Source organism: Pinus tabuliformis, chromosome 6 (assembly GCF_031772625.1).
Source record: "Pinus tabuliformis cultivar Carrire ecotype Pingquan chromosome 6, CPIR1, whole genome shotgun sequence".
Taxonomy (NCBI): domain Eukaryota; kingdom Viridiplantae; phylum Streptophyta; class Pinopsida; order Pinales; family Pinaceae; genus Pinus; species Pinus tabuliformis.
The window spans coordinates 1,847,707,674-1,847,724,679 of record NC_142292.1 but is presented as its reverse complement, the minus strand read 5'-3'; the positions used below and the strand labels follow the sequence as shown (position 1 = coordinate 1,847,724,679).

Sequence of the window (17,006 nt, the reverse complement as noted above, 5' to 3'; positions counted from 1 at the left end):
CAACAGAAGTCAACACTTTGACTTGACTAGATCTGAGCATAGATGTTATAGACATTTTTGTGCCTTGCAGCTCCAAGCATGAAATGTCCATAAACCAAGGGCTCCTAAGTCCCTAAAAGTGTTGTTCTAACCCCTAAAGGAACAAGGTCAACAAATTACAGCTTCTCCCAGAAGTTCTCCACCAGAAACTGCTCAGAATAAGTCAAAACAGGATCATTTCAGCTGCTCCACTGGCTAGCTGCGTTGCATAGCACCTAAATACACTAGCTAGGTGCGTTGCAACGCACCTAAATGCACTATGAGGGTGCGTTTAGCGGGAAATGACAAATGGCAGTGCCATTCCACGAGGTGGAAAGACAATGGAAGCTTCCAGAATCTTCTCCTATGACACTTGCCTCACTGAATTCGACCAAGGATGAGTAAGAGGCTCTCAGTCTCCAAGTGGAAGCAAGAAATGACAGAGAGAAGGCACTAATCAAATCACAAGCTAACTCATCCTCCTTGCATACATCTATATATGGATCCCTCATCCCAGAGATCTAGAGGCTGGAATTTTGGACATTGCAAGGAATTGCTGTTGGTTTTGAGATAGATATCAGAGTATTGGGTGATTTATGCTTTGTTGGAGGTGAAGAGGGGCTTCTTTGCTGGGAGGTTGATGCTGGGTCAGGAATCATCGGTTGTAACTCCTCCTGGATCTTCTTGTATATCAATAAAAACTATTTGAGTTTTTCCTCCATGCTTTTGTATCATTGATGCTTGTTACATTTGTATGGTTAGCTTAAATCTGATCCTAAGCTATTTATGAATAAAGATCCATGTCTTTGTATAGTTTTCTTCTTCTGTGATCTTACAGGTACTTGGTGAAGCTGGGCAAGTAAGGGAGCAGGTAGCTGGAAGCTGTCAAAGAAGAGAGGGATTGGATCAAAGGATTAGCGCAAGACACAGGTCAGTTCTTTCTATCCCCCTCTATCTTTAATTCATAAAGGAAATACAAAAGTAGTTTTCTCTGTTTGTTTCTAAGGCAGCTGCCACACCTTAGTGGGATAGAGTAGTTCTAAATAGACACTTTTCCCGGTAACAATAGATCATCTCCTATAACAATGAGATCAGTTGAAGATATTCTACTTCAACTGATCCTCCAAGGTGACTCCTTCACCTATCATCATCCTACATCAGGTTCTCAAGCTGCACCACTGCATACTGCATCATGCTGCATCATGCATCATCATGCTGCTCTTGATCTCATGCATCACTGTGCAGCCCATACATCATGCTGCCCATGATCTACATTATGTTGCCCATACATCATGATCTCATTCATCATCATGTTGTCCTTGCCACTTCTTCGAAACATGTTGAGCTAGATCTGATTGCAGTGATGATACATATGCCAAGGATCTTCTCATTGAATTCTAATAGCAAGACTGTAACAAGTCTGCTATACGACTGCCACCGAAATCAGAACAGCTCCTTCTCATATCAAGATTGCCATGCCGAGAATGGATAGGCTTTAGATCCTTAATGCATTCGAGGAGACTAAACTAACTACGGCTCCATGACTTTGATTGTAACTCCATTTGACTATGACTTTGCCTGACTTTGCCTGACTGTGGCTCTCTGCGGCTTCATGCCTTTACAGTGATTCCTCTTCATCACTGCGGCTGTGAATAAAGAGCTTCCATTGCTGTGTGTAATGACAACGTATATTCTGTCCACGATGTGTGTATAGATTCTATAACTGCATATATATGACTCCATTGACAATGAATTAGGGAATGTTTCCATTGTTGTGCGTTTGGTTTCCATTGCAGCGTATAAGGTCTTCCAATGTATAATAGTGTCTCCATATCTACGTATGACCTGCGAATGAGTCTTCATATCAGTGTGTTTACTGCATTGGATCCATCTTCATGACTGCGTAGGTTCATGATTGTGATTTAGTGTTTCCAAGGCCGCATATTCCATGGCTGCGTATAGATCAGTCTATGGCTACGTATAGACTGTGTCACTAGGAACGTATAGAGTCTTCATGCTGGGTTTAGATGTCTTTATTACAGCGTATGATTGACTCCCATTACAGCGTATGTAGATCATCTTCCTGCTGCTTACTGCGGCTAGGTTATCATGACTGTGGCTTTGTTACCTTGGCCCAATTCATAGATGACTGCAACTAATACATCTCCATTTTTCTGCGTATATGGTGTCTTCATTTACGGTGGATAAGGTGTCTCCACTTACAGCGGATGGGGACCTTCATGACATGCGTATAAACTGCTTCCTGGACAGCGTAATATCCTCATTGTTTTCCATTGTATATGTGTCTCTATTAACAGTGTAATGGTCTCCATCATGAACAGCGAAATAATAACTTCCTTACTGCGGCTAAGTGTGTTAGATTAGGGCATCATCAAACTAGGCCAGCATATTCCTTTTGTGACTCTCCTTTTCCAAAAACCTAAGACGTGGAGAGGAGATCACATCAAGAATAAGTGTGTAAATGATATCAAATCCTCATCTATTTATACCACAACGAGGATGATGAATAGACACGTCGGTTGGCCTTCTAGAGCCTACATAAGGGCTGGTCGGCTTGATAATAATTACATAAAAAAAATAAATTCATATCTCCATAAATACTTATCGAAATCGGATGATCTTTGGATCAATCCTACACCTCTCGACGAGAGGGATCCAATAAAAATATCAGCTGCCATAAATAAGCCGATCCACATGGAGTTTGGCCCTAGTTTCCAATTTAACAATCCTGAGGGATTCGCCGAACCGTTAATCCTCAATCATTTTTTTCTCTCCTGCGCCGAGTTGATATCTCCACCCCCTTTTCTGGGCAGATTTTCTTTGATTTTCTTTGTCGTGTTTGCATTCGGTCTCCCGTTAAAGGGACAACGATTAACCCATCCTTGTCCTTTCCTTTGGAACGGCAACTTCTCGTTTTCACTCCTTCCTGCATAAGGAAATGACAATTGTCAGCATTTTAGTCTTGCATATTAATCTCACATGTTTTGTTATAATTTTTTATCGTTTTCCAAGTTCATGATGCAAAAAGGTTTACAAGTTCTACTGAAAAGATACTGAAATAATCATCAGAAACATACCTTTTTTAGTACTCTACACCATGTATTCTGCCTCTGTAGTTCATAGTGCCACTACAGATTGTTTTTTACTCATCCAACTGACTGCACCTCCAAATAGGTTAAACACATACCCACTTGTAGATCTTTTCTGATCCAGATCTCTAGCCCAGCCTGCATCAAAAAAGCCATGAATATCCAACACTCTGTCTAGTCCTGGTCTTCCTTGGTAGCACAAACCATAACCACTAGTGCCACACAAATACCTGAAAACCCACTTCACTGCTATCCAATGCTCCTTTCCTGGTTTTGACATAAACCTACTCAATACTCCCACTGTATGTGCAATGTCTAGTCTAGTACAAACCATTGCATACATCAGGCTACCTACTGCACTTGCATATGGAACATAGGACATATCCTCTTCCTCTTCTTATGTCTTGGGACACTGTTCAATAGATAACTTTACACCTACAGGAATAGGAACCTTCATCGGTTTACAATCCTGCATATTAAACCTCTGCAATATTGTCTCGACATACTTCCTCTAGTTTAACCAGAGCTTCCTCTTTTCCCGATCTCTTTTAATTTCCATGCCCAAAATATAGTTTGCAGCACCAAGATCTTTCATGTCGAATTTGGAGGACAATTGGGTCTTCAAATCCTGGATAATTCCTTTGTCATTTCCAACCAGTAACATATCATCCACATACAAGACAAGATAAATAACACAGTCACCAATTAATTTAAAATACACACAATGATCTGCTTTGCTTCTAGTGAAGCCAAGTCCCCGTATAAATTTATCAAATTTCTGATACCACATCCTTGGTGATTGTTTTAACCCATACAGAGACTTCTTTAACTTGCATACCAGTTCTTTCTTACCCTTCACCGCAAAGCCTTCAGGTTGTTTCATGTAGATTTCCTCTTCTAGATCCCCGTGAAGAAATTATGTCTTCACATCCATCTATTCTACCTCAAAATCAAAAGCAGCAGCAACAGATAAAAGTAATCTAATAGAAGTTACCTTAGCAATAGGAGAAAAAAAATCACCAAAATCAATTCTTGGCACCAGGGAATAACCTTTCGGTACCAACCGAGCTTTGTATTTCTCCACTTTTCCTTCTGCATTTTTCTTCTTTTTGAACACCCATTTACTACCAACGGGTTTCCTTCTAGCCGACAACTCCACCAAATCCCAAGCCTCATTTTTGTGCAAAGATGCCATTTCATCAACCATGGCCTCTTTCCATAGTTTTCCATCCTCTGAATCTACTGCTTCCTTCACAGTTATGGTATCATCGTCAGTAATAGATAAAGCAAAATTTGAACAGAAAGCAGATGGACTATACCTTTCAGGCTACCTTCTTTCTTGAACTGATCTTCTCACAGCCGGAGTTTGTGGCTCTTCATCTTCTGATTCCTCCTCTGCTGTAGAGTCTGATTCTTCCTCCTTTAGCTCAAACTCCATCTTCTCAGGTTCCTTCATTAGACTTCATGTTTAATAACATCTTTCACCTCTCTGAACACCACATCTCGGCTGTACACAACCTTCCGTGTGACTGGGTTCCAAAGCTTATAACCCTTTAAACCATCCTTATACCCAATAAAGATGCACTTTTCAGATTTACTATCAAACTTGGTTCGTTTCTCCTTTGGAACATGTACATATGCATCACATCCAAATACCCTCAGATGTGAAAGAGAGGGTTTCTTACCAGTCCATACCTCTTGTGGAGTCTTATCCTCCAACACTGATGAAGGTGACCTGTTGACCAGGTAACATGCAGTATCCACCGCCTCTGCCCAGAATTCCTGTCCTAACCCAGCACCATTGAGCATGCTTCTTGCCCTTTCCATCAACGTCTTATTCATTCTTTCTGCAACTCCATTTTGCTGAGGTGTATATGGAGTAGTCTTCTGTCATGCTATACCACACTTCTTACAGAATTCTTCAAATTCCTTACTACAAAACTCTCCACCATTATCTGTCCTCAGCACCTTTATCTTCTTCTCTGTCTGGTTTTCCACCAGAGCCTTAAATTCCTTAAACCTGTCAAAGACTTCAGATTTCTTCTTAAGGAAATATATCCATGTATTCCTTGAGAAGTCATCTATAAATGATACATAGTACATAGACTTACCCAGTGATGGAACCTTCACAGGCCCAAACACATCACTCTGCACAAGTTCTAATATCTGTTTCGCCCTCTTACTACCAGAAGGGAAACTCACCCGATTCTGCTTCCCATATACACAATTTTCACAGAAATCAAAATCCAGAGAGATATTACTCATACCTTCTACCATACATTTACCATGAAGTATTCGAAGGCCCTTCTCTCCAATATGTCCAAGCCTTTGATGCCACAGCATGGTCCTCTCTCCAGAGACGACTAGATTTTCTACTCCACTTTTAGGAACCACAAAACTATTGCACCCATCAACAATAGTGCTACCTTGCAGCTTGTACAGAGTTCTATTCCAAACTCCTTGCATCAATACCAGTGCTCCCCGAACCATCTTGCAGGTATCCTTCTCAAACACTGTTTTTACACCTGTGTCATCCAGCTTGCTTATAGAAATTATATTTCTGGCCAATGCAGGAATATGTAGAACACCTAGTAGTGTTCTAACCCTTTCACCTTGCAACTTCAACTTTAGTTTTCCGTGACCAATGATTCTAGCCTTCCTGTCATCCCCCAAGAAGACATCACCACCATCATATTTCTCATACTCGTAGAACCACTCTCTATGGGGAGTGAAGTGAAAGGATGCACCTGAGTTAATCAACCATGCCTCATGATCTACATGTGTACTTGAAGAAGCCAAGTACACATCCCCACCTTCATCTGAGGTGGTTTTCACCTCTGTAGAAGGAGCATCATCAGATCCCTTTCCTTTATAAGGATCTTTAGATTTACAGTCTCTTTTGAAGTGCCCTTCCTTTCCACATTTCCAGCACACCACCTTTACAGGTTTTCCTGGAGATTTAGATCTTCCTCTAGATTTAAATCTCCCACTCGATGACTTATTTTTGTTTCTGTTCTCAGACTATCCTCGTACAGACAAGGCATCACCATTCATCGCCATATTTTTCCGTCTCATCTCCTCCATCAGCAAGGATGAGACTATTTCATCAAAATGCAAGGCAGTTGCATTGCTATCTATTGCAATAACCAGACTATCCCACGAATCTGGTAGAGAACACAACAAACTGATGCACTTATCTTCATATGAAATTTTAATATCAACAAATTCTAACTGAATTACCACAGTATTAAACGCATTCAGATGCTCTATCACTGAGTCTCCATCTTTCATCCTCAGGTTATACAACTTTTTCCGTAGGAACAGTTTATTCACCAGAGACTTAGATTGGTACAAAGTCCCTAACTTGTCCCACAAAGCCTTTGTTGTAGCTTCCCTTGATACATTCAGCAATACTGAATCTGAGACACACAATTGTATTGTGCTCTTTGCCTTCCGATCCAGCTTCTTCCATTCTTCATCGGTCACTCTCGTTGGTTTAGTACCTAGATCTACCGCGATCCACTGATCTTTATCCACCAACAGATCCTCCATCTTGAGTTTCCACAACTCAAAACTCTAACCATTAAATTTCTCGATCTCTATCTTTCCACCACTCGCCATCTTCTTTCACCACCAGAATTGATCTCGCAGATCTCCCACTGAATAGGGTCTACCACAGACCCGAGTGAAACCCCTCAGCAACAAAGGCGTCCCCTTGAAGCCAAAAATAGCTCTGATACCAAATGCAGGTTTTAACCCCGTACAGATATTACCTACATACAAATTCTAAAACATAGAAAAATAAACAATGTGAGAGCATAACACATAAAACACATATACAGAGAGATTTTCCCACTGGATCCCAAAACCAAGACTACCAGCTTGATTTTTCATTATGTTCCTTTCAATGTTACAATACATATTTATACATGCCGAAGCATCCAATACCATGGACCAAAAACCATCACGTCCAATACAATGGACCGAAAACGATCGTGCCCAATAACATGGACCAAAAAACCATCGCGTCCAAAAAGCATGTGTGAAAATCATGCACAAAACCATAGGTGGGTCCACCCAACCTAACATAGGGTCCAAAACCAAAATTTTCCGGGGCGCTGCCTTGGACCCCATAAAGTGGGGTTACGGGTGCCCTTCAAACCCCCTGTTAACTACGTGGAAAGAATATAACACAACCCAACAAGAGTAAGTTTGTCTATGCCCCAAATAGGTACTACTAGCCTTCAACTTTCTTTTGTACTTTCCTTTGTATTAGAGTAAGTTCTCCATGGAAACTAACCTTGTAATAGCCTGCTGAGTCTTAAGCAGTAAGTATTGGATCACTGTATAGGATTAGCCTCTCTAATAGGATTAGCGAAATAGCCTAGAGGATTCCAGATTAACTAGCAGCTAGTTACTATTGGCTCTCAGAGTAACTAGGTGGATATGAAGAGTGAAAGGTTGGTGATTTCTTGTTTTAAGGGTTTTGGTTCCCTCTGAGGCCTATAAAGTAGTAATTACCCTAATTCCTATCATATTTTTCTGGAGAGAGTATGAGAGAGTCTGAGTGAAGTTTAAGTCTAATATCATTTTTTTTCAAGAAGAGTCTCGTTTTATGAAATAATGAAAAATTGAAAATATTAATCCTTAATTAGTGTGATATATTATTAGTTAAGTTTTAGTATAGGATAAGATATAATAAGAGAATTCTTAATGCTTATATTCCTAATCTAGTTCTATCTTCCTTATAGAGTCTACCTTTATTCTATAGTGTTGCTAACCCTTACATAAGTATTATATACTGAGTAATAGATTCCATATTATTCTCTGTTTTAGGGTGTTTTAAGTATTTGTTTCTTCAGCCCAGGGAGTGGTACAGTAGGTGAGGAAGTCATGAAGTTGCTCCGAGTTATTTTCATCTCTCCTATTGACCTTTCTCTCTTCTAGGGCTCAGCTCATCTAAGCCAAGTATGGGATGGGTAGTATTGGTAGATAGGAAGGAAATCTCAATGCCTCAGACCTCGGTACTCTCGACTTTTTCCAAAAACAGAACAAGTGATTCAACCCCACCTTCTCTGTAGATCTTCTACCTCAAGCTTTCATGAAGGGCACCCAACATATGCAAACATTTTGTAGAAAACATTTCTGAAAGGGTTTTACCATAATTCACAAGATTTATCAACATAGGAATTTCTCCTTCCTCTACCATGAGACCTCTTATTTCCTCCACAAAGGCCAAGTTCCTCAACACTTCTGACGCAATACCCTGCCCTTGATACCCATTTCTACAGAATTCAACCAGAGTTGAGATTCCACCAAATGTAGAAATTGTAGAGGCATACTCCCTATCTATGTAGGTACCATCATTACAATGACAGATCCCTAAGATTACATTCATCTCACCATTAATACTCTCCTCCTCAAGGTCAATAGTCAATCCTTGTAGAGCCTCAACTTCTTTCTCCCTGCAGAAAGAAGTTCTAGATTCCAACAACCTAATCAACGGTGGCACAACACTTTTTGTAGCAACACAAGCCTTGAAGACATCAAACTATGCCAAAATCAACACTGCAACAACTGCATATTCTCTGATAGCAACATTATGTGAATCAAGAAAATGCACCAAGTAAAGAATATCCACTCCTCCATCTACCACAAACAGAATATTCATGTCATCCTCCTCCAAAAACTATACAAGAGAAATCAAGGCCTATTTTTTGAGTTCAGTATTACCAATCTTAAGCCTTGCAAACAAACCCTTGACAAAAAAAACTAGGGCATCCCTACTGGAATCTGGACTTGACACCTTGAAGCCATCACTAGATTCCCTCAATAGTCTTCTCTTTATGAGAATATCCAAATCACGCAGATGACAATTGAGTTTGTTGACGAGCACATCTAGGTCACTCTGCATCATAAGCTTCCCACTAAATGAAATCTCTCTGCAACTCTTTGCAAGCTCTCTGGCCTCTTGCAAAGTCGCCACAACATTGATCACACGCTCCTTCAATAACGAATTCTTGGCCCAATAATTAGAACCATCCTGAAGAATACTCATGATGATATGATTTAGTACTTCCATCTTAGATGAGATAGTATATAGGTACATGGACACAAATCATTAATCCAAATAATTAATAGAACAAAAAACACAATAACAATTAATTTCCTACTAAATATGGGTTAATTATGTAGGTGAATAAAGCAATCCATCATGTAAAATTCTATAGTGATGTAACTTCCATAAATATGATTTCAATGGTATCATTCTTCAATGATAGAAATTTCTTGGTTAATTATGTAGGTGAATTTCCAAACTTGCATCAATATCTTCAATATACATAATTCTTTAGGTGAATCTAGGTTAATAGTTATCTTCAATGATAGAAATTTCTATAGCGATAGATTTCTATGTGAATCTTCCAAACTTGCAACAATACATTTTCAATGATATCATTCTTATGGATGTTCCTATTATTTGTGAATTCAATGCCTTCCAACAATTTAAAAATAAATTTATGATATCCTATGAATCTTCAATCATACAAGCACCAATTTAGTACTCAACATGGTATATAATTAAACATTTCTATAATGAAATGGTTTCATTAGAGATTCCCTCTCTTCATATATTGAGGAGGCACTTTAGTAGATAATTATCTTTGCATCACTACTTCGGAGTATATTATCATAAAGCTTGAAAACAAACTAGCTAACTAGGAAATTTTTTCTATTAACTTGATAGCTTAACTAATTCTATTGAAAGCTATTCTTCAAGCATTGTTTCGCTATTTGTTTCTTCCCTTGAATTGCTCAATCACATTGTAAAGTCTATTTGCAATCTGCAACATGCCTTCCTATGGGATGGGGAAAAATAAGTAAAATACAGGAAATAGTTATATGGGATCATGGAATTTTCCTTTCTAAATTAGTAAAAGGATTGGGTCAAAAATATATTGACTTATTAATCTCAATTCTTGGTGAAAAAACTTGGTGGAAATAACTTCAAGGTCATGGTTCCTTACAGACAAGGATATGGAAGAAAAAGTGTGTGTTAGAGCTTAGATAACATGGTCTTTTAAGAATGGATTGAAATAGACCTAGTTATCCAATTTGGAATTTAGATTGTGAAAATAGACACCTTATAGAGGAACAATGATTTCAAAATGTTAGGGATGGACTAACAACATTATTTTGGGATTATGCCTAGCAGCAATTTCCAATATTGACGGACAAATAAAATATATAAGCAATTCAAAATACTATGTTGATGCACATGAGAAAACAATGATTCCATTATTAGAATGAAATTGGCCTTGAGAAATGGTTCTCATGGATACCTAAGGATCAAAGGCCACCTGCTAGGATGGAATTTCACTCGGATTGATTATGGAAATAGTTGTCATCAACAAAAATAAAAATTCATAACATCATGCATAAACATCAATGGGAATATTTGTTAGGTGGGTATTTTACTATTAAATAATCTTACAAGCTAATAATAGACTTACAAGATTCCCACATGGTATTTGGGTAAAAAATTGGAAGTGAACCCTCTGTCCAAAATCCTCTCTTTTTTTGTCAGCATTAGCTCGAAGAAATTTTTTATTCTAGGCTAACTTTGTGAAAGGAGGATCTCAAGGGCCTTTCTTTTGCCATCATTGTCACAAAAAAGTGGAAATTGTAGATAGTCTCATTAACGCTTGTAAATTTAAGACATCCTTATGTGATAATTGGGACAATCTCTTCAAGTAGCTTGGCATAATCAAACCTAGCTTGTATGAAAGACACAAACTTCAACTTGTTTACCAATATCTTACCACATTCAATGATAAAGTGGGATTCTAAATTGTGAAAAATAGAGTCAAAATATTATTGTGAGCCTACAAACATAAATTTGTAAGTATAAGGGTATCCAAAGAGCCCAAACCTTAGAAATCACTGTTTTTTACCCTGAAGACAAAAATTTATTATAAGGGCATCCAAAGAGCCAAACCTCAGAAATAACTGCTTCTGACTCTGCCAACAGAAATCTTTCACGGATATGGATACAACACAAAAGAAGAAAAAGAAGTCGCAAGAATTTGTCACGGATATGCATCCAGTGGAGAAAAAGATAGTCCTATATTGGGAGAAGGAAGACTATATTCATAAAGTGGGATTCTAAATTGTGAAAATTATGGTCAAAATATTAGAGGTATTTGGGTGGGGAGATGGACGGGTAGGGGGTATTATAGGTATTGGGGGGTATAAGAAAAAAATTTCAACAAAAATAGAGGATATCTATAAAAAATAGGGGTCCTTTTTATTATAAAGACGTATTTTGATGAGATTAAACAAAATGACTTTGAGAGCCTTTGATCAATATATTGTGAGAATAGGGGTATTCTTTAATGTCCCATGACAAAATGTGTCATGATATATGTTTACTAAGTGGAGATCCCATTGTTGGAAACTATATTAAACTAGAAGCATTATGTCTTATTGAACCCTATTCTCGAAATCACATGGCAAAAGTTTCTAGGTTTTCTACTATGGGAATTTTGGAAGCAATGGAAACAATGTATCTTATGAAACACCCACCTTGTAGTAGATGGAATATAGGGTAGGATCATGCAATACATACATGAAATGATATTTTATTCTTTGTGCCAAGACTAAATTGATCATGTAATGCACAATATGTTATAACTATCCAATGATTTCAGCTCAAGCCTAACAACACCCATTCACTTCTAAGATCTTTAGAGCCTATAAGTCCCATTCTAGATAAATAGGACCTAATAGCATGCATTTCATGAATCTCCACTTTGGTGAATCTAAGGGAAATAGTAGACTACTGACTTTGTTGGGGCTTTCATAAGTGATAAATAATAAGTTCTTTGGGTGTATGCATGTTGCCTAGGTATCAATAGCAATAATGTCACCTAGTCAATTTCTCTCATATTTAGGATTCTCAACCCTTCCACAGAAATAAATGTAAGTGTAATAACTGAATGTGACTCTCAAGGTTTCATACAAATGATAAACATATTACTAGAATAACACACTCAGATATTCCATAAATTTTACATGATTGAATTCCATGTAAAATCCACTTCTACATGATCAAAGTTACTGAATCCTCAAGAAAGAATAAAATATTGATCATACAAAGGTCCATTGTTGTCGACTAGAATGACTATGAGGAGATCCAATTCCCTACCTCTGAGTTTTTTCATTGCATATTTGTATACAATTTTAAGAGCTTTCAACCTAGTCAGGTCGTGCCATGTAGATTGGAATAACAGGTTCAAGATTGAATACCTCCAACCAGGATAAACTGCATATCATGTTACTACCTCTATAATGAATATGAAAGGTCAACCAAGCCCACATGTTCCTACCATGCCAAAGATTTTGAACATTTTAGCCAAATCATGACAAAATCCAAGAGAAACACTTTCTTGAACATCCCATGGGAACTTGATACAAGCCCAATGGTTAACTATGCCTCCATTGACCATTTTCTGTTTCATCTCATGCTATGCAAATGTTAGCTAAAAAATTACAAACAATAAAAGATTTCAATAGTACAAAGTTTATACATAAGCTATTTTCCTATTGAAGAACATATATAATTTATGTTGTATAGGGAAATTATCTTTAAGAGAAGATAGTCATTACCCTATTCATCATGTTCCACTAACCTACCTGTGGCAAGCACACAAATCCCTTGGGTCATGTATGATAATTCATGAAACATAACAAACAGTAAAAGGAAAACATGAAACAATTACTTGAAATAGATGTCAATAGACCAAAAAACAGAAATAGATAAAAAAATATGAATGTTACCTAAGTGTGATTGGTAGGATCAGTATGTGCATTGATACTGACATTTGATTTTGTAATCTTGTTCAACTGCTTGCCAGACATGGTTAATTTCGTGGTACATGGTATCTAGCACCATGGACTATTCATGGAGCAATCAGAATTTCATTGCATCGTATAAACAATCCAGGGTTTTTCATGGAACAATCATAATTTCATAAGTATCTAGAAGAGAAAAATTTTACACAAATCTAAGATACAACTAGAGAGCGTGTGATGTTGCTTTTAATGACAATTATTATGAGAAAATCGAGACACTAGCAAAACCATGAACATATTAGAGGAGATTTTGACTTATAATAAGAGTGTTTCTGAGACTTATTCAGTCAATATTGTGGACAGATCTATCCTCTATCTTAGAAACATTGAGGCATTGACATAAAGGCAGTGTGAGCATGAAAACATAAATTTGTAAGTATAGGGGTATCTGAAGAGCCCAAACCTTAGAAATCACTGCTTTTGACCCTGAAAACAGAAATCTGTTATAAGGGTATCCAAAGAGGCAAACCTCAAAAATCATTGGTTCTGACTCTTCCAACGAAAATCTGTCACGGAGATGGATACAGAACAAAAGTAGGAAAAGAAGTCATAGGAATCTGTCATGGATATGGATACATCGCGAAAAAAGATAGTCCTAAATTAGAAGAAGGAAGACTATATTCATAAAGTGGGATTCTAAATTGTGAAAAATATAGTCAAAATATTAGAGGTATTTGGGTCGGGGGTGTAGGGGGAGGGGGTATTATAGGTATTAGGGGGTATACAAAAATATTTTCAATAAAAATAGCATATATCTATAAAAAAATAGGGGTTATTTTTATTAAAAAGATGTATTTGGATGATTTTAAACAAAATGACCTTCAGAGCCCTTGATCAATATATAGTGAGAATATGGGTATTATTTAATGTCCCGTGACAAAATGTGTCATGTTATATGTTTACTAAGTGGAGATCCCATGGTTTGAAACTATAGTAAACTAGAAGCATTATGTCTTATTAAACCCTATTCTCGAGATCACATGGAAAACTTTTCTATGTTTCCTACTATGGGAATTTTGGAAGCAAGGGAACCAACGTATCTTATGAAACACCCACCTTATAGTGGATGGAATATAGGGTAGGATCATGCAAGACATACATGAAATGATATTTTACACTTTGTGCCAAGAGTAAATTGATAATGTAATGCACAATATGTTATAACTATCGAATGCTTCGAGCTGAAGCCTAACAACACCCTTTCACTTCTAAGATATTTAGAGCCTACAAGTCCCATTCTAGATAAAGAGGAGCCTAATCCCATGCATTTTATGAATCTCCACTTTGGTGAATCTAAGGGAAATACTAGACTATTGACTTTGGTGGGGCTTTCATAAGGGATAAGAAAGAATTTCTTTGGGTGAATGCATGATGCCTAGGTATAAATAACAATAATGTCACCGAGTTAATTTCTCTCAAATTTAGGCTTCTCAACCCTTCCAGAGAAATAAATGTAAGTGTAATAACTAAAGGTGACTCTCAAGGTTTCATAAAAATGATAAAAATATTAATAGAATAACATACTCAGATATTACATAAATTGTACATGATTGAATTCCATGTAAAATCCACTTCTACATGATCAAAGTTACGTAATCCTCGAGAAAGAATAAAATATTGACCATACAAAGATCCATTGTTGTCGACTTGAATGACTATGAGGAGCTCCAATTCCTTGCCTCTCAGTTTTTCATTGCATATTTGTATACAACTTTGAGAGCTTTCAACCTGGTCAGGTCATGCCATGTAGATCGAAATAACAGGTTCAAGATTGAATACCTGCAACCAGGAGAAGGAATAAAGCAATAACAGATATTAGGAGTATTTTTTCCTAGGTTTTATATACATCATAGGATAAAATGCATTTCTTGTTACAACCTCTAAAAGGAATATGAAAGGTCAACTAGGCCGACATATTCCTACCATGCTAGAGATTTCCCACATTTTAGCTAGCTCATGACAAAATCCAAGAGAAACACTTTCTTGAATGTCACATGGGAAGTCGATACAAGTGCAATGGTTAACTGTGCCACCATTGACCATTTTATGTTTCATCTCATGCTATGAAAATGTTAGCTAAGAAATTACAAACAATAAAAGATTTCAATATTACAAAGTTTATGCATAGGCTATTTTCCTATTGAAGAACACATATCGATGTCGTATAGGGAAATTACCTTTAAGAGAAGATAGTCATTACCTTGTTTATCATATTCCACTAACCTACCTATGGAAAGCATACAACTCCCTTGGGTCAGGTTTGATAATTCATGAAACATAACAAACAGTAAAAGGAAAACATGAAACAGTTGCTTGAAATAGATGTCAACAGACCAAAAAACAGAAATAGATAAAAAAATATGAATGTTACCGAAGTGTGATTGGTAGAATTAGTATGTTCATTGATACTGACATTTGATTTTGTAATCTTGTTCAACTGGTTGTGAGACGTGGTTGATTTCCCGATACATGGTATCTAGCACCAAGGATCGTTCATGGAGCAATCAAAATCTCATCGTGTAGTCTAAACAATCATAATTTCATAAGTATATAGAATAGAAAAAGAAATTTACACAAATCTGAGATACAACTAGTGAGGGTGTCATGCTACTCTCAATGATAATTATTATGATCAAAAGGGAGGAGACATTAGCAAAACCATGAGCATATTAGAGGAGATTTTGACTTATAATAAGAGTGTTTCTTGGACTTATTGAGTCTATATTGTGGATAGATCTAACCTCTATCTTAGAAACATTGAGGCATTAACATATAGGCAGTGTGAGCCTGTAAACAAAAATTTGTAAGTATAAGGGTATCTGAAGAGCCCAAACCATAGAAATCGCTACTTTTGAACCTAAAAATGGAAATTTGTTATAAGGATATCTGAAGAGGCAAACCTCAGAAATCACTGCTTCTAACTCTTCCAACAAAAATCTATCACGGATATGGATACAGTGGAAAAGAAGAAAAACAAGTCGTAGGAATCCAACATGGATATGTATACATCGCGAAAAAAGACAGTCCTGAATTGGAAGAAGGAAGACTATATTCATAAAGTGGGATTCTAAATTGTGAAAAATATAGTCAAAATATTAGAGGTATTTGGGTGGGGAGATGTAGGGGTACGGGGTATTATAGGCAGTAGGGGGTATAAAAAATGTTTTCAATAAAAATAGCAGATATCTATAAAAAATAGGGGTCCTTTTTATTAGAAAGATGTATTTGGATGAGTTTAAACAAAATGACCTTGAGAGCCTTTGATCAATGTATAGTGAGAATAGGGGTATTCTTTAATGTCCCATGACAAAATGTGTCATGATATATGTTTACTAAGTGGAGATCACATGGTTTGAAACTATCATACACTAGAAGCACTATGTCTTATCAAACCCTAGTCTCGAGATCACATGGAAAAAATTTCTAGGTTTCCTACTATGGGAATTTTGGAAGCAAGGGAACTAGTGTATCTTATGAAACACCCACCTTGTAGTGGATGAAATATAGGGTAGAATCATGTAAGGCATACATGAAATGATATTTTATACTTCGTGCCAAGAGTAAATTGATAATGTAATGCACAATATGTTATGACTATCAAATGCTTCGAGCTCAATCCTAACAACATCCATTCACTTTTAAGATCTTTAGAGCCTATAAGTCCCATTCTAGATAAATAGGATCCTAATCCCATGCATTTTATGAATCTCCACTTTGTTGAATCTAAGGGAAATAGTCGACTACTGAGTTTGGTGGGGCTTTCATAAGTGATAAAGAAGAACTTGTTTGGGTGTATGCATGATGCCTAGGTATAACTGTTATCGGGAAATCTAGTGTCCACTCGGAGCTGCTAGTCCCACTAAGATTGGTAGCTGTCTTAGAAACAAACAAACTAAAACTACTTTTGTTTTCCTTTATGAGAAGTAGATAAGAGGGGAATGAAGGACACCAACCTCAGTCTTGCGC

General features: G+C 37.1%; 1 pseudogene; it reads right to left on the bottom strand.

Moving 5' to 3' along the window:
* The window catches only part of LOC149266400 (tubulin beta-5 chain-like), an 82,340-nt pseudogene extending 73,130 nt beyond the window's left edge, over positions 1-9,210 (bottom strand).
* Between the last annotated feature and the right edge of the window lie 7,796 nt (positions 9,211-17,006).